At 37.5% G+C, this 19,311-nt stretch overlaps 1 long non-coding RNA gene across 7 annotated transcripts; it reads left to right on the plus strand.

Annotated features, from left to right (window-relative positions):
• Positions 1-1,078: 1,078 nt before the first annotated feature.
• Positions 1,079-4,640, plus strand: LOC133314570 (uncharacterized). 7 transcript variants are annotated; one of them, XR_009751970.1, is made up of 6 exons: positions 1,079-1,366; positions 1,877-2,021; positions 3,067-3,227; positions 3,350-3,954; positions 4,220-4,316; positions 4,469-4,640. It is a non-coding gene; the product is annotated as an uncharacterized LOC133314570 (long non-coding RNA). The 7 variants fall into 7 exon arrangements; XR_009751967.1 differs by having other exon boundaries at positions 4,220-4,640; XR_009751969.1 differs by having other exon boundaries at positions 3,355-3,954; positions 4,220-4,640.
• The last annotated feature ends 14,671 nt before the right edge of the window (positions 4,641-19,311 follow it).

Here is a 19,311-nt window from a genome sequence, read left to right on the forward strand (position 1 = left end):
CCAGCGAACCAAAGGAAGGAGCTAGGGATCAATAGAGAGATCATTGAACCCAGTAACTTGTTGCATTACTCCGGAGGTTGAGGCAAGGTTGATGGTGGTGGAGCTCTCGGTTTCTGCGAGAGAAGTGCCACAGGCAACGTCCCTCTTTTTCTTATCTTAGATCTATCAAAACTTATTCTTTCTTTGTTGTTTCTTTCCATCCAAGTATGAGCTAAATTGTTAGGATTTGGTGATAGAGTACCCTTATTGTGATGTAATCAGAATTTCCAAAACTTTGTTGCATGATTTTCCTTTCAGTTGTTTAATAAAGTGTTAAATTGTCTCTAATCTTGTTAATTCATCGAGAGAGAGTTGCAAGATAATTAGGATTTAGGCTATAGAGATATAGGTGAGGTACAAGAGAGGAGCCTTGTACTGTGAGTTGTAGGCGTACGTAATTCCTACCTTTTATTCTCTGGCCAGTAGGATGCATACACACATGACATAGACATATGCTTAATTGTATGGATATATGTCATTGTACTGTTATTATCTTTTGAACTTATATTGCGCATGTAAGTGAGCTTGGGGTGGAGAGATCCTTGAGGACCGCTTATCTTACTGAGATTTCTTTTAGAGATTTCACCCCGTGTGGGGTACATTTTCAGGTATAGGTACCTCTGAGGCTGAGACCTCTTGTGGTAGGAGACCGGAGTTGAGCTGATTGATGCATGTTTCCTTATTGCCATAGTATCACATGATTATGCCTGATTCCTATTATATGGCTATTGTATTGGAGACATGATTTAACTATGTTGTTTTATTTGGTGAGCATGGAGGTTGTCCATGCCACATTGGTATAAGTTATGTTTATTTAAGACTTGAGTTATAATATGGTATTAGTTGTCTGATCTACATGTTGTAGTTCCATGATGTGATACTTATATATGATATGAGGTTATTCAGTGTAGTTTTATTACAATTTACATACAGGAGATGTCTTGAAAAATAATAAGTTAATCCACTTGGTTAATATAATAAGTTTCATAATTGGAAAAGTTAGCTTCCGCATTTATTGAGTTGCGCTGTTACGGTTTGTATGTTTAAACCTTACCAAAGAAATTCACACCTAGCTCGTCATTTCCCGTGAGATTTCTCTCCGATGAGAGTTCTCATGATTCTCTAGCGATGTCGTCGTTGCCGAGATTGATGCTTTTATTCGTCATCCACGCCAAGGAGATGCCCCAAACATTCGTCTTTGAACTGCAATATTCGTTGCCTAGTTCTCTAAGCTTGAGTCGGAGGTTTCTGAATTGCAACCCTCCCTCCACCATCGTCTTTGCAAGATCTCAGAATTGCAATTAGTGTGAATCTTGGGCAATCAAAGGTTTCAAAATATATTGAATCATTTCTCTGATCACTTGGTGTTTTGATATTATTTTTTTTGGTTTTGTAGGTTGAGAAGAATACTTTGACTTGTGTTGTTTATCCAAGGTTCCTAATTGATTCTCTCTGTACAACCTGTTTCCATGTTTGACCTCGTCCAAAATTTTCTAAGATGCACAATAGTGAATTGTTAATTTAAATTCGAGATTCCATGGTTTTGTAGTTTTTCTTTTCTGCATGTATAATTTGGAAATTTTAGCCGTCTGTACTTGCAAACTTGTTCTACGAATTGGAGAGAAAGATAGTTTTGTAGTTGATATGTTATTTTCTTTCTACCTTGGCACATTATCTCTTTGTCTGTGAGCAAGGAAAAAATATTGGCCTATAGTTATTTTATTTTTTATTACAATATAGATTCCCTTATGTGTGATTGTTGCTTGGATTATGGATATCTAAATGGACCTTAACTTCAACCTAATAGAGACATTTTCTCTTGCTTTGGCAATAATAGCCACTGCTTTCACATTACAGGTACACTTACTCTCATTTTAGCTGGCAGAAACATCCACTACAAAAAAAAATCTGTAGTGATTTATGTAGGTCAAGGAGCTACAGACCAAATTGAGGAAAAATTGTATTGAAGTAGAGAACAAAAGGTTTGATCATTTACTTCTGTATATTTTTTTTCGTAAAATTGTATTGTTTTTACGATTTGTTAACATAGATGATAATGACATTGAAATGACTTGTATGCACTCTTCTTTCTGTCCTTTATTTTGCCTTATGTTTTGAACTCTAAAGTGTATTTCATCGGTATTTAATGCTGCCTTTTTCAAATTACGCGATTGATTTGGTAAATTTTTTCATAAGTGCATCCAACTTGTTTTCTCTTCTAATAATTATTGGGCTTAGAAAAGTTTTATCTATTCAAGCCGGTTCCATTTAATAAATTTACTCTTTTCCAACAGGGATGCAAGAGAGTTGAATAGACAAAGATAAGTTAGAAAAAGTGAAACTCTTTTGGGAGAACAATTATTAAGAATTAGATTTTGTTTTAAAATGCCTAAGTGATATTATGGATCAATCATTGAATTAAAAATGCATAAGTTAAAACCATATATATACATCCATTTTCTATTAGATTATTCTTGTTCTACACTAGTCCATGGGAAGAGAAGAAAATCAATTCATTCAAGAAATTATTTATGGATCAATCATTGAATTATATGGCATATTTTATTTTGCATTGAAGACGAAATTTAGTTATTATGGTTTATGAGAAGCTTCTTTCTTCATTATAGATATTATGTTTGGAGTTATTACAAGAGTTTTAATGAAAGCTGAAGGTGTTTCCTTTTAACATCTTTATCACACTACTAAAAGTAGTCACTTTGAAGCCTATTGGGATATTCCAAAGATCATAGAACTGAGGAAGAAGTTTAAAAATATCAAGCAAATATTCAAGTGACATGTGTTTTCTAATTTTTCTAGGTATACTGTTACTGATTTCCATATTCTGCTGTTTCTGGAAATCTCTCTAGGCACTACAATATGAATTAATTTTAATTTAGGTTGCTCTTCTGCATTTTTTTTTTGTATATTTTGTTTTGTGATATGTACTTAACCTTACTAGATATGGAAGTGGTTTTGTCCCAAGGAGGCTGTGTAACTGGGTTTCTCAATTTTCTGTTTTTGTCTCAGCTTAGGTACTTGAAAGGAGACAGAAGAAACTAATTTGCTATAGCAGTTGTCTGATGCCTGCTTGGTTGTTGTTGCATTAGACCCTATTGTAAGGGAAGAGTTAGTAAATAATTTCTTCAATTGGGAGCTTACTTCGTATGATCAATTTTTTTAAGGATTTGGTATGTTATATATATATATATATATATATAACTTTAATTTTGTGTTTGTTTATTCATAGAGATCTTGCCAAATGTCTGTAAGTTTGACTTTTTTATTTTCTTTTTTCCATCTTTAAAACTAGCAAAGTTGGATTAAATTGAACGAAGATATGCGTGGATCAAGTGCCGGATGAGGTCAAATGAAGAAATTTGGAAAATCTTTCCATCTTCATGGCATGTTTCTTGTCGGCTTTGTATCCTATTCTATAAGAAGACAATGTATGGTATTTATTTGTTTATAGCACCATATAGCAATGGACCTTCTATGCTTTCTCCATTAAAATAAGCTATGGCCATCGTGAAACAGATTACTTCAAGTTAGTTGTGAAATGACATTTTGATTTATTGAATATGAATATTTTTACTACTACAGCTTGGAAAGTTATTTAGACTTCATTTTCCCCTTCTGTCTGATATTGAATTTTTAACGTCAAAATTGAGATATTTTCATTGTATATTTCATATGTGGTATGTTTACCACCCCCTCTCTCTCTCCCACAAAAAAAAAAAACCTCTGATGTAATTAAGCATTTTATAGAATATTGTGCCTTTTCATTTGTACTAAACTTAGTTCAAGATTACTATGTACAAAAATATTTGTGTTTATGATGCTTGTCTCCACAGCAAACAACTTGAGAACATTCTTGCTAATCTAAGGGAAAAGCCAGATGTTGGGACCTTATTGTTGGTAAGCCATTAAATATTGAAATAATGACATTATTGTTATAATAATTGCTTCACATGTTATGATGCTATGCAGCTACACTTTATTGTCACTGTTTCTCTTTCCTTAGGCTTTTAATTATAAAATAACTGTTGGTAGATGGTTTTATGCTATTTCATTGATAATGGTAATAGTCCATAAGTTGTTGATGGAATGTATTTATGCTGCAAATTGCAAACACATAGAGTTTATGTGTTATTTTAGTGTTTCATCTGTTCATTTCTTGCAGGCTTTACAGCGAACTTTAGAGTTTGAGGAAGAATTGGCCGAGAAATTTGGGGAAGGCACTCAAAACAGAGAGATTGGAAATGAGATTGAAGAAATAGGTAGAGGGACTAATTCTAGCAGTAATGGAATTTCTTCATTTCTAAGTGATTCTACCTTGGAATTTCTTAGTTTTTATTTTTAATTCATGATTTTGATCATTTATTTTTGTAAAGAAAATTCTTATTTCTAAATCTAAACCTTTAATTTGCAGCAAAAAATGGAGTATCCATCTCCATTGTAAACGATGTAAAGGTACCCTAGTGAGTCAGAAGTTATCTTCGTTCATTGAAAATAGTAACAGTTACAGACTGATATGTATAAGATTGAGATGCTATAAGGTTTAAGTAAAGTTGCATTTTGCACTTTACAGGCCATATGGTTTGCAAATCTGGTTTTGGCCCTTTGTGTAATAATGTCTGAAAATTTCAGTTCAACTTTGTTTTTTGAAGATAATAGAATTATGTTGAGAATTTCAGTTCAATTTCAGTTCAACTTTATACCTTTTGAGGTAAAAGATTACTCTCTAAGTTAGTAAGTAATCCCAAACGATTGTAGAGTATGGCTCTATTTCAGTTCAACTTTATACTGTTTTCGATTATAGAGTATGGGTGTTGAAATCCCAAACGATTTTTAATCTTTCCATGGTAGTATTAATTATAGGATGAAATAGAGCCACTCATATAATAAATTAGTAAGTAATTGAATTCAAAAAAAAAATTACATTTTTTTAGTAGAAAAAATTTATAAAATTGATAGGTATATATTTTGGACTTTAATTGTCTAATCAAGGAGTCATATTTTAAATGCATGACCAAATTACACCAGCAATGCAAGTATTTAAGAAAAAAATATCTTTGTATTTTTTTTTATCTTATTAGAATAACAGGCACAATATAGCATAGAGTTCCAAAGCATAAAGGACTCTTGATATCCTGTCATCATCTGAATGTTTGCACTATTCCATAGGCCAAGCATTACAGTTAGCCTAAGGACTAAAAATCATTGTTACTAGATTTATCATTCAAAATTTTGTATATGACCCCTTATTAGTAGTATTCACAATACCATTTATCATATACCTACAAAGTTATTGATAGGAGAGGGGATACAATGGAAATTATTAACCTGGATTTTGAAAAAGATTGCAACAAATAGTGGAGGTCTGTGAACGCCACAAAGGCATGTATACTATGGGGCTCAAAGAACGTCATAAAGTGAAACATGGGAACAATAGAAAATGCAATGTTCTAGCGGTTTGTAACCCCCACAAAAAGAAACATGTTGTGGTTGTCTCTAACCTCCATAAAATGCAACATGTTAACCCCCAGGACATGCTGCAATAGATAGTGGCGTTTGCACAATAAAATGTCAGAAATGGATTGTGGCGCACGTGAAACTGGCGTCTTGGCTGAATGCCACAAATATATTTTGTGGAGATCTATGACCCCCACCACTTATTAATATAACCCCCACTAAATGCTTGAATTTTTGTAGTGACTTATTATCGACATTTGTTATTATTTGAAGATCATGACCGGATTTTTTTATTTTTTTTTTACATTTTCAAATTTTGATATGTCTATTTCTAAATTTCGTTAGAACAAATTTTAGTTTACTCTTAATTTTGTTAAAATTCTAAAAAGACAAATTGTCATACTATTACAGCCCACATTCTAAATGAGTAATGTTCTCATTATTGTATTTATGTTTCCACAGGATTTTTACTACTCTTAATTTAGTTACATCACATAGTACTTTTTCTATTTGATGTGTTTTTGTAATATAGTGTTTATTTTAACATGAAGATTTTTCTCTATAATTATTTATCTCTCGGTATAAGTTTTTTTTATGTGCGATTATATTACTCTAACTTACACCAAAGCTCAACTCCACATTATGTACTAAAAAAAGAAGAAGCTCAACTCTACATTTCCTTATAATCAATAGACTATCCGTAACACCCACGTGAACAACAAAAACAACTTTGGGAATTATCATAACGTAATGGGAGTTATCTCTTGGAATTTGTATAGACAATCTATTTTGGTTATGAAAAGAAGTGGGTTAAGGAAGAAAAAAAAGAAGAGAAATTGAAGGGGTGTGTGGGTTTTAAGAAGTCTCACATTGGACTACTAGAAAGAGGTGAGAGAATTTATAAGCTTCCACCTCACACTCCTAAATTGCCCCTTGGGGCACTACACTTTTATGGAAGGGAGAGGAGCTAGGTGGCCTTTGGTCCACCATGCGCACGCCGCCGTCTGACCAGCTCAGATAGGTTCGTACGTATTATTAAATTATTTTTTAATTTTTTGTCCAAAATACCCCTGTCCCTATTTATAGCTTCCCTCCAGATTCTTCAACCCAAACATTTCTTCACGCCGATTTTTCGAACATTTTGAACCGAACCGATTCTTACCTTTTGCGAACCGGTCACCGGTCGTACCCGTTCGCGGCCGTCAGTCACTATGGTTCGCCGGCGGCGGCAGTTCATTGTGATCGATTAGTATCTATAAATAGACCCTGAAGGTGTGAGAAAAGTGCCTTTGAAGATGACATCTGGCAAGATAGTGACACTCAATGATGTGCTCCATGTGCCTGATATTCGTAATAACCTAGTTTCTGGATCTTTATTGAGAAAGAATAGCTTTAAGCTTGTGTTTGTTTCTGATAAGTTTGTACTTACTAAGAATGATGTGTATGTAGGAAAGGGTTACCTTAATGAGAGCCTTTTCAAACTGAATATGATGACTATAAACAATACCAGTAATATTAATAATACTACTACTTTTAATTACTTCCTTGATGAGTCTTCTAATTTTTGATATAATACATTAGGACACGTTAATTTAAAATCAATTAAGAATTTAATTCATTTAGATTTATTGTCTAAATTTGAATGTATAAATAAAAAGAGTCAAGTATGTGTTGAATCAAAATTTCAAAATTACTTTTTAAATCGATTGAAAGATCAATCGAGTTGTTAGATTTAATACATACTGATATATGTGACATGAAATCTACACCATCTAGGGTAATAAGAAATACTTTATTATTTTTATTGATGATTGCAGTAGATATTGTTATGTGTATTTACTTAATAGTAAAGATGAAGCTATTACTGCTTTTAAGCAATATAAAAGTGAAGTTGAAAATCAACTTAACAAGAAAATTAAAATAGTAAGGGGTGATTATAATAACCCTAATTACATGATTTTTAAATTACAGGGTTATGATGAGTACCTTATGGTCATAAATAGAATGAGAATGATTCTAAGAATTTGGATACCTATATTGAGGGTATTCCAGTCAGGTGAATTTTCATCTTTTGTTTTTTACTACTGACGCAGTAATAGACCGTAGAATAACTTCAGTATAGTGAATTTAAGTTAGAGAGCTATCCTAATGATATGAATATCATAAATGATGTAAGCATAAGATTTGATGAAATTTGATACCCATATTGGGGGTATTCTGAACAGTTGAGTTTTCAGTTGTTGTTTTTGACTGTTGACGCAGTAACAGTCTGTAGAATAGCTCCAATCTAGAGTTATAGAGCTAATCTAATGATATAAACATCATGAATGAGGTTGGTATATGAAATGGTGAAGATTGATACCCATATTGGGGTATTTCTGAAAAGTCACTTTTACCGGATATTTTGTAATGCTGTAGAAGCAGCCGATAGAATCCCTGAACGAGAAAAATATGAGAAAATGGAAAGAAAGACCAAAATATGGCTAACAAGTCATAATTAGACCAATAATGTTAAAGTTAAGAAGATTATGAAATTCGGGTACACTTAAGAACATCGGTAAAGACTACAGTGCAATTAAACAGCTATTAGTGGATCTGTGATCCACTAATCAAAATTTTAAGTTATGAACATGATAATTATATAAAATTAATATTAATTACTTAAAGTAAGGATCTTGGGGATTTTCAGGTAAAAATTTGATAATAATTCAAAGAAAAATTACACGGGTGTCACTAAATGACAGAAAGCCACTTAATGACATGGCATAAACCCTAAAAACATAAGGGACATTTCCCCTCATTTCTGATCAGCACCCTAGTAGCCCCCTCTCTCTAAGTTTGATTTTTCAAATTTTCTCAACCTTCTCTCTAAGATTCCACCATCAAAACTTCATGAAGAAGTAAGGCTTGAATCCATGAAAAAGATGACTCCAAACCCTTCTTCCCCCACTTTCCATTTCGGCCATAATGATTATATGTTGATAATGATGTTGTAAATTATTAAAAATGGGGTCTTATTGTTAAATGTGTTGGTGGAAGTCTAAAACTCAAGAAAGATGAAGACTTGTAGGAAAAAGTGTCACCTTTGGCTTGTGTGTGACTTATTCTTGATGTGGATGAACTAAGAACCCTAGAAACCCCATGCTTTGATTCTATCCTCTTCATTAATATTAGGGTTTAATGGTTAAAATTAATAAAGATGACACCTTTGGGGACTAAAGACATAAAGGACTTAATTAAACCATGAAAGTGTGTTAAAAAGACAAGTAAAAACCTTAATCTTATGACTATGAAATTCAGCCATATAGATATATATTAGGGTTTGATGTCTTAAAAAGGTTCTAAGACTTAATTAGGACACTAATGGAGGGACCAAGTGAGGTGGATTAAGCATAATTGATTAATTAAATCTTAAACACTAAAATTTGAACTAATTAGGGTTTAGGACCACTAATAATGTAATTAATGAAATAAATAAACTAATGCATAAGTGATGATGTGGAATTGCATAAGGGATGTAAATAAATGAAAAATCCTAAATTTATGCTCACTTAGGGTTTCTAACTAAACCTAATTAGGATTTGCTAATTAAACACACTTTGGTTAAATGATCAGTTTTTAGGCTAACTTTGGGAGAGCGTATCTCCCTCCACAGAGGTCCAATAAGGATGTGCCATATATCATTTTGAAGCTTGAGATGTCATTTAAGTGGTATCAAAAGTTGGTACTATTTGAAGATGTGTAGCATTCTGTAGGTCCAATTAAGTGGTGACTGCTAAGGGAGGCCATGTGCAGGGGCTGGACATGACTGCATCTTCCATGAAATTTTTTCTCCCTCATTTCTTACTCAAATTAGGCTTATGATATATCAAATTAAAGCTTAAAGTGTCTAGTTTTCTGTATAACAATTTGAGAGTAATTAGTTTAGTATATTTTCCAGAATCGCTGAAATTGTGAGGGATGTTTGGGGCTCTGTTTGAGGTTGGCAGACAGTTTTACTTGTCCAACTTCAAATGGTGATAACCGGAGGTAGAAAACTCCAAATGAGGAATGTGATACCTTGTTGGAAATTTATTGAGTCTATATTAACATCCTAAAACATGAGAATTTAATAACAAGTGGGTTGTACACCGTGACTAGAAAACAGAAGCATGTACAGTTATAGAAAAATCATAAAAGTGAGATTTAGGCTAAGTGGGTTTATGGGAACCCTTAGTTACTTATAATAATTAATGTTCAAGGTTATGAATGACATGAAAGTTCGAAATGGCCTTGAAGGCCGATGCATGCAAGAGGGAAAAACAAAATTTTTCTTTGCGGAATATACATGCACATCAAGATCATGCTTTAGGAAAGCATGATGTTACCTTGTTCGTGAAATCACCAGATGATCAAGGCCGAACTGAAGGGTTCAGACCCTCTAACGTTGATCCACACCACCCACTCGTCTAGGTGCAAGAACTCCTTCTTGTGAAGCCACCGGATGATCACCACAAAGAGGCTTGCTAGGCGCTCTATGTGTGAAGATGGAGGCTAGGTGAAAGTGTTTGAAAAAGTGAAGCTCTCAACGTGAAAACTTCACAAGTGGCGCAGGAGAGAGGAGAGAATAGGCTAGGTTTTCAGAAAAACCCTTGGAGGAACAACTAAACACTTAGGCACATAAGAGGAGAGTATTTAAAATAAAATACCAATCAGATTTTTCTCCTAAAAATCTGATCATTAGACGCCAGATAGGAGAGAGAGAAGTGGAGCTGTTTTATTTCAAAAATTGCTAACAGGCTCCTAGAATATTCTCTTGAGAATTGGTTCAAAACCTATTCAAAATTCTGATCAGAAATCTTCATAAGATCAGCTATATGGTGCGCCCCATATAGCCCAAAAAGGTGACCAGATACATCTGAGTAGTTGCATTCAAATTTGAATCAACTCACACAGATTTTCTCCCAACTGACTGAATCTTATGGAGCTGATTTTGATGAGCAAATCTTGCTCACCAACAACCCAAATCAGCGCCATATATGGCCTTGGATCTTGTCCAAAAGATTCTCTCATGATACTAGTGATTTGTTCCAACAAGATCTCATCTTATCCTTTTGTTATGAAACAACCTTTCATAGGCAATTCAAATTCAAATTCAAATATTTGAATTCAAACATTCAAATATTCAAATTCAAATGTTCAAACATTCAAATTCAAAATTCAAATTCAAAATTCAAAATTTCAAATTTCAAAATTCAAATTTCAAAATTCGAATTCAAAATCCAAATTTCAAATTTCAAATTTCAAATTCAAAATTCGAATTTCGAAATTCAAATTCAAAATTTCAAAATTTCAAAATTCAAATTTTGAATTCCAAAATTCAAAATTTAAATGTTTGATAATTAATTTAACTAATTAAATTAATTAGTAATGTCTTGGACTATCCAAGCCCATTACAATGAACCATGCACCCTCCACCCCTTTAGGTGGAGTTCCAAACAACTTCTTGGGCTAATAACTATTATTAGGCCCAATACCTTTAATGCTAGAGCATCTAGACAATTAGGTGTTTGTGTGTGACCCATTAGGTCTAACTTAGCCACTGACATAAATGGGCTTGGGCCCAATAAGCCCACAACCCATCTAATGACAACACATAGCACGCTTTGTTGCCCCAGAACTAGTTAGATTAATGATTTGATCATCCTATTAAACATATTTGGTTGCCGTACATATTTCCTTTCGTCTCGGTTACCTTCCCATAAAACCTAGGGTAAGGAAGCGTATCAACCCCTGCGGTTTAGGGTAAGCTTTATTCGAAATTAGGAAATCTTCAATTTACAGACTCTAAAGGAAGATCATCTCATGATCTCTTTTACTATGCATAGATTCCCGAGTCCCTGTAAATGTCATCCCGATTTCTCCGGTTTACAGATAACCTAATCTCTCACAGAGATTTGACAAATTCCTTCAGCTTATCACCCTAGCCCTGTGTTCTTTTAGGACAAGCCCAACAGTATACCTATGAGTCTCCATGTTTCAAGCAGACGAGGTGCACAATCAAAGCATGCCTTCTAGAATACAGTCTAGGTAATAACTTCTGGTCTTAGGAAAGACATACCCAAATATAAAGAGACTACTCTAATGATACTCTCTGTGAGAGTTCCTCATAGAGTCTCTTTGTGGGTCCGTTCAGTGCGAGCTATATCCTTATAGGTCCACCCACGACTTTAGCTAAGACATCTCCATATCTGTAGCACATGAGGTCTATACCTTGTATCCATATACAAATAGATAAGTCGTGCTAGTCTTACCCGAGATTACTGACCCCATTCTCAGTATCTCTAGACTAGGAACATAAAATTAGGAATGAACATCCGGTATTCTTGAATCCTCATGATTGTGATCTCATCACAGATACTCAAGAGATACCTATTTTATTCCACGAGGTTTATCAAGTTATTCATAATATATTAATATTAATATCGAGACATAATTATGAAACAAGATAAAGAGTGCTTTTATTTATTTGCGACAATATTAAAAAGGTCTACATCTCTGTCCTTATTTAATCATAAGATTGTCTCTAGGACACCCAAATACTAACATGACATATATTGATGATAAATATCTTGATTAGTTATAAGTGAAGTTGAAAATGCCTTAATCTAAGAGAGTTTATTAACGGACTAAGTGTCTAATGAGTTATTATAGAATTAGGGAACAACTCCTTATGCACTAAAAATATGTAATTAAGTAATAAATGGTCTAGACTTGTAATGGGAATATTATTGGCATATAAGAATGAAATGTGAAATCATTAAGTGATTGAGTATTAACGATGTAAATGATTCCTGCTCTAGGTTTGCCTAGAGAACTTGGCACTTGAGGATTTATTGGAGCATACGTGTTTTACTGTTGGAGTTGGGCTTGTGATAAGCTTAGTGAGGTAAGCTCCTAGTTCTAGTTGTTCCTATCTCTTGTGGCCCCACCATGATGGTGGGCATTATGGTTGTAGTGTATGAAAGTATGTGGTATGATGTATGTAAGAACCTGCACCGTTAATTTAGGAAATCTAATTATTTAATTATGAGAAAAAAGAAAATAATTCCATAATTGACCTTAATAATTATGATAAGGCTTAAATAATTAGGGTAAGTAATTAATAATGTGGAAAGTCACTTTTCTAACGAAAAGTACAGATACCAGTTCTGCCTCGCGGTATAAATGCGTACCGATGAAGTATCCCAAAAAATTATGAAAAGTGTGTATATATTACTAGAATAATATATAGGACTTGTATAACATGTTTGGAGTCAAAATAATGAGAACTGGTGCCAGAACTGATACTGACTATGTAAAAGCGCGTACCAGAAAAGTACTGGGAAAAATAAAATAAAAAATATGACAAATCTTAGAAAAATAAGTAGGTTCAGAATCCTAAGTTTGGGAATAAAATGTCAAGCGTAGCTATTAGCGCTAATACAGTGTAATTAAAACTTAAGTGGCCTATATAAGGCCTTGGCACATGATCCTAGGTCATTTCTTGTGCCTTCTACGTGAGAACCCTTGCAGCTGATCAGCCTCCACTGTTCCATTGCCTTCTCTTCTTCATTTTTGAACCAAGGAGCCACTTTTCTCCATGAAACCTTCACCAAAATACCATTGTTGAGTGAGAGTTGGTCTTGTGAGGGTGTTGGGTGCTCCATAAGCTAGTGTGAGCTTCTGAGTTGTGGTGTTGAGGGGGCTGACTTCCTTGTTGGTGGAGTAAGAGCCATTGTCTTAAGTGAGGAAGCTTCACGAAGCTACCTTTGGTGAGAAAGGACCTTGCTTGTTTGGCATTTTCGTGTCTTTGTGAAGTCTAAGTCTTGTGGCTGTTGTGAGAGCTCCAAGAGCACCTTCTTGTTATGTTTTAAGCTTGGGTAAGCTTAACCAACCTTGATCATGAGTTTCCTTAGTTAAAAATGAAGCCTTGATGCATGTAGCCAAAGTTCATAACTTAAGGTTGGGTAAGGTTGAACACACCTAGAAATGCATGTTTAAGCTTCTGGATCGTTAAAAGAGCAACCTTTGGGAAGGATATCTCACGAAATGCAGAACTTCATTCTGTCGCAAAAAATCCAGATATGGTATCCGGATATTGATATCCGGATATGGGGTCTTGTGATATCCGGATATGGATATCCGGATATGCCTCTGACATATATTTGGATATTCTGGGAATTTCGAGACCGTAGCTGTACTGTTCATACAAAATGACATTTTGGGTTTGTGGACCCATAATTGGTTAATGTGGACATCTGTAATAATTAATCTAAGTTAGAACCAAAGTGGTTAAGGGCTTATGGCTTTGTGAGAAGCCTAAAGACCTAAAACGTAAAAAGAAGGCGTTGTCTTTGTGTCATATGCTTGTAGAGTATGAATATTGATATGTTTATTGGTCCAAATAGATTATGATTGTGCTGTGTGTGGACTTTGAGCTGGTGTGGACTCTGGATTGGATTGATTGCTTAGAGGTAAGCTTTCGTGTCCTCAGTTTAGCCATTGTTGGTTCCACCATACCCCATTGGGGGATAGTTTATATGCATGATGTGTTTTCATGTATTGATTTCTTGAAATGCTTTTGAGTTGTTAAGTGCATATGCCCTATGATATGTATGTGATGTTTCGCCTAGACAGGAATGTGATCCTGTGGGCAGGTACGACATGAGGGTGTACTGATGTGGGTAATAGACATATGTAAATCCTGCATTTCTCTGGCCAGTAGAATAGTTGACACACATGACATGATTATCTGCTACATTGCACTGATTTTGGAACTTATATTGTTAAACTGCTTTTAGAACTTATATTGCACATGTAAGTGAGCTTGGGGAGGAGAAATCCTTGAGGACCCCTTGTCTTACTGAGATTTATGTTTAGAGATCTCACCCCACGTTTGGGGCACATATTTCAGGTTCAGGTAACTCGGGGGTTGAGACCTCGGGCGGCAGGAGGCCGGAGCTAAGTTAGACATTGCTGATTATACTGTTATGCTTGGATGCTGACATGTTCTATCTTTATGATTTATGTTGTTATTGATGAGACTCTGTTGGGCCTTGTTGCCTTATTTGGTGAGCATGGCGGTTGTCCATGCCACATTGATTGACTATATCATATTTTAGATTCGAGTTGTATAATTGTATCAAGATTATGGTCCGGACTGCGTGTTGTAGTTTCGTGACTTAGATAATCACATATTTATATTATGAGGTTATTCAGTGTAGATAGCTGTCTATTTGCAATTACATACAAGCAATGTTTTTAAAAAGACTAAGTAATCAACTTGGTAATTGATAATGACGTCATAATTGAAAAAAAAGATATTCCGCATTTTTAATTAAGCAAAGCTTAATATGATTACATGATAAAAAACCGGGTATACACGAGGTGTTACATTTTATGGTATCAGAGCCCTTTCTAAGGAAAATCCTGTATGTATTGCAATAACTTAGGATGTATTGTTGTGGTTCTTGTCCTATGTGTTTTCTCTGAGAGGGTTTTACTATGATGATGCATGTGTGACCACATTGCGTGGGCCTGATCAACTCATTCTTGGTGTAACTTGTGCAGAGTTATGGTAATGCCTAGGAGAAACCGAGAGACGAACGAGGATCAGCCTGATCCTGTCCTGACTGCATTAACTGAGATGCAGGCGGCTAGACTAGCCGATCAGGAGGCCGCTAGATTGGCCAACTTGGCAATGATGGACGCCGTTCGAGAGGCAAACCGGAAGGCCACTGAGGATGTTCTTGAGGCGAACAGGCTGGCGAACATGACCATGATGAGGGTCATGTTGGAGGAGATGCAGGTTGGCCGCAATGAGGGTCAGTTCCCTCCGCCACCACCTCCATCGCCACCGCCTCCACCAAGTCTTCAGGACGATAGCCAGAGTCACGTGGAGGGTGCCAGTCAGTGTACTGGCGTGATGGAACCCTACTTTGAGCCTATTGAGGATTGTGATATGATTGACCGCCGGCTTAATGCTTTTCGCAAGCATAAGCCACCTTCCTTTGATGGGTCTTATGATCCTATTGCTGCGGCGAGGTGGCTACAGGCGCTGAATAAGATCTTTCGAGTCATGCAATGCACCGATCCGCAAAAGTTGATGTTTGCGACGTACATGCTGGAGGGCGATGCACATGAGTGGTGGATGAACACCTCTCACGCCTATGAGATGCAGGGTCATGTGATGACGTGGCCATTCTTTGAGGACTGTTTCCTTGGGAGGTATTTCCCATATGATGCTCAGGAGAGGAAGCAAGGAGAGTTTGACAGGCTTGTGCAGGGCTCGATGTCTGTCGATGAGTACCTGGCTAAGTTCAATGAACTGGCCCAATTTCCACATTTCTGTATTGTAATTCCTACCCCGACGATGTTGGCTTCTAAGTTCCGTATGGGACTTAATGAGGAGATAGCTGATCGCATTGCTGGTGCAACATCTAGAGATTTCAGCATGTTGGTTCAGCAGTGTCGAGACATTGAGGACGTCTGCATTACGAGTAAGGCCAAGAGGGCCAAGGTTGCTGAGGCGAAGGGAACTGGTAGTTCCACTTCCTGGAGAGACAGGAAGTTTGGAGGAATAGGTAAAGGAAAGCAGTTGGCGGCTAGGCAAGCGCCAAATCAGTTCAAGAGGACTTCCACTCAGGTGAGTATAGCGAGACCTCCTGCTCCCAGATGCACGGGATGTGGGAAGGTTCATGTGGGGCCGTGTGCTACCGACCAGGTTATATGTTTCCAGTGTGGCAAGGAGAGCCACTACTCTAGAGATTGTCTGTCGTTGACGGCGAGAGCTACAGCGGTTCAGGCAGTTCCACTTCAGATGGTTCGCCTTCCACCTACAGTAGCACCTGCAGTGCCACCTGCTACCGGTCGTGTGTACACCTTGGATTGGCAGCAGTCGGACCGAGCTCTGAACCTTGTCAGAGGTACTGTTTCCATTGGTGGATCTGTTGTTGATGTCTTATTTGACTCCGGGGCTACGCATTCTTTTATTGCAACCCCGATTGCTGTGGGGCTTGAGTTGCCTAGTGATGTGCTTTCTCCACCGTTGCGGGTGACTACCGCCACCGGAGAAAAGTGTGATACCTCCATTGTGCATCGAGATGTCGTGTTTCAGTGGGATGGCCATGATTTTTTGGTAGATCTGATAGGATTACCGATGGCTATCTTGGAGATCATCTTGGGCATGGATTGGTTGTCCAAGAGTTGTATGATGATTGACTGTTGTGCCAAGCGAGTGGTGATGTCTCCGTGTGATTCCACAGCCAGTTCCTCGCCTTATATTTCAGTGCTGCAGGCTAGGAGAGCCTTGAGAGCAGGGGCATTTGGTTATGTCATGTTGGGAGGTTTGGTGAGTGGGACACAGGAGGATCGCTGGCATTCCTGTGGTGAGGGAATTCCTCGAGGTGTTTCCTGAGTTTCCGCCACTAAAGGAGATATAGTTCTCCATAGATTTGTTTCCTGGTGTGGGGCCTATTTCATTAGCTCCATAACGGATGTCGCCACCAGAGTTGGCTGAGCTGAAGAAGCACATGGAGGATCTTTCGGCGAAAGACTTCATTCGACCGAGCGTCTCTCAATGGGGAGCACCGGTCATCTTTGTGAAAAAGAAAGATGAGACTATGCGATTATGCACGGATTATAGGTAGCTGAACAAGGTGACAATCAAGAACAGGTATCCCCTTCCTCGTATTGATCTGTTAGATCAACTGAAGGGTGCTTGTGTGTATTCGAAGATTGATCTCCAGTCCGGATACCATCAGATTCGGGTTAAGCCAGAGGATGTCCCCAAGATCGCGTTTCGTTCGAGATACGGTCACTATGAGTATTTGGTGATTCCTTTTGGACTCACCAATGCACCCGCAGTGTTCATGGATTACATGAACCGGATTTTCCAGTCGTATTTGGATCAGTTCATGATCGTCTTCCTTGACGATATTTTGATTTACTCCAAGACGGAGGACGACCATGCCAAGCCCTTGAGGATTGTGTTGCAAGTTCTAAAGGAGAAAAAGCTTTATGCTAAGCCTTCAAATTGTGAGTTTTGGCTCAAGTCTGTGAAGTTCTTTGGGCATCTGATTTCTGCAGAGGGAGTTGCAGTCGACCCAAACAAGATTGAGGTCGTGCTAGATTGGGAGAGGCCCAAGACGGTGACTGAAGTGAGGAGCTTCTTGGGTTTGGCTGGTTACTACAGGAGGTTCATCAAGGGATTCTCTATGTTGGTTTTACCACTTACTCCCCTTACCCGGAAGGAGACTCCGTTTGTGTGGACTCACGAATGTGAGGAATGTTTTCAGGAGTTGAAGGAGAGACTGACTACCGCACCTGTGTTGATCCTTCATGATCCTGCTGAAAAGATTGAGCTTTACACTGCGCCTCCGGAAAGGGGCTGGGTTGTCTGTTGATGCAGTTGGGAAAAGTGATCGCCTATGCTTCGAGGCAGTTGAAGCCTCATGAGGAGAACTACCCGACTCATGATTTGGAGTTGGCTACTATTGTGTTTGCTTTCAAGATTTGGAGGCATTATCTCTATGGCATGAAGTTTGCCGTGTTCAGTGACCACAAGAGCTTGAAGTATCTGTTTGATCAGAAGGAGCTCAACATGAGACAAAGGAGATTAATGGAGTATCTGAAGGACTACGACTTTGAGTTGAAGTACCATCCTGGCAAGGCCAATGTGGTAGCTGATGCTTTGAGTCGAAAATCTGTGAGCCTATCTAGTTTGACCATGCGTGACTATGATATTATTGAGAAGTTTTGAGATCTGACGGTGACCTCTCCGTTTGGGGGTGCACTTATTGAAATGGAAACCGTTCAAGTTGAAAATGAGCTCATGGAAAAGATCAAAGAGGCGCAAGTATAGAGAGAGTGCCTGGATTACGTGAAGAACCAAGATGGTGTGTCTTGAAATGAGGATGGTCTGTTGACTTTCCAGAAGATGATTGTGGTTCCTCGAAGTCCTTTGACCGAAGAGGTTATGGCAGAGGCCCATAAGGGCCAATTCACTATACACCCTGGTGCTACAAAGATGTATCAGGACTTGAAGAGAAATTTCTGGTGGCCGGGCGTGAAGAAGGACATAGTTGTTTATGTGTCCAAGTGTTTGATATGCCAGAAGGTGAAGATAGAACACCAGAAGCCGTCTGGTAAGCTTCAACCTCTAGAGATTTCGGAATGGAAATGGGAGAACATTTCCATGGACTTCGTGGTGGGTTTGCCGAGGACTCAGGCTAGTTGTGACTCTATCTGGGTCATTGTGGACAGACTGACTAAGTCTGCCCACTTTCTTTCGGTGAAGGTGAGCTTCACTACATAGCAGTTGGCCAGACTTTATGTTCGCGAGATTGTGAGGCTTCACGGGGTGCCCGAGAGTATCCTCGGTGACAGGGACCCAAAGTTCACATCTCGGTTCTGGGAGGCACTGCAGGAAGCTTTTGGTACTCAGTTGAGATTGAGTACAACCTATCACCCTCAGACTGACGGACAGACTGAGCAGACCATCCAGACATTGGAGGACATGTTAAGGGCTTGCACTTTGGAGCAGGGTTCAGCATGGGATAGGTACCTGCCATTGGTTGAGTTTTCGTACAACAACAGTTTCCATGCTAGCCTGGGTATGGCACCCTACGAGGCGTTGTATGGTAGGAGGTGTCGGACTCCTACCTGCTTGTCTGAGGTTGGAGATAAGTAGCTTTTTGGCTTGGACTTTGTCCAAGATACTACCCAACATATCCAGATGATCAGGGAAAAGCTGAAGCAGACGCATAATCGCCAGAATAG

The sequence above is a fragment of the Gastrolobium bilobum genome, unplaced genomic scaffold (assembly GCF_033153095.1).
Source record: "Gastrolobium bilobum isolate Gb01-03AN ecotype WA unplaced genomic scaffold, APGP_CSIRO_Gbil_v1 utg128870, whole genome shotgun sequence".
In the NCBI taxonomy this organism is placed as follows: Eukaryota; Viridiplantae; Streptophyta; class Magnoliopsida; order Fabales; family Fabaceae; genus Gastrolobium; species Gastrolobium bilobum.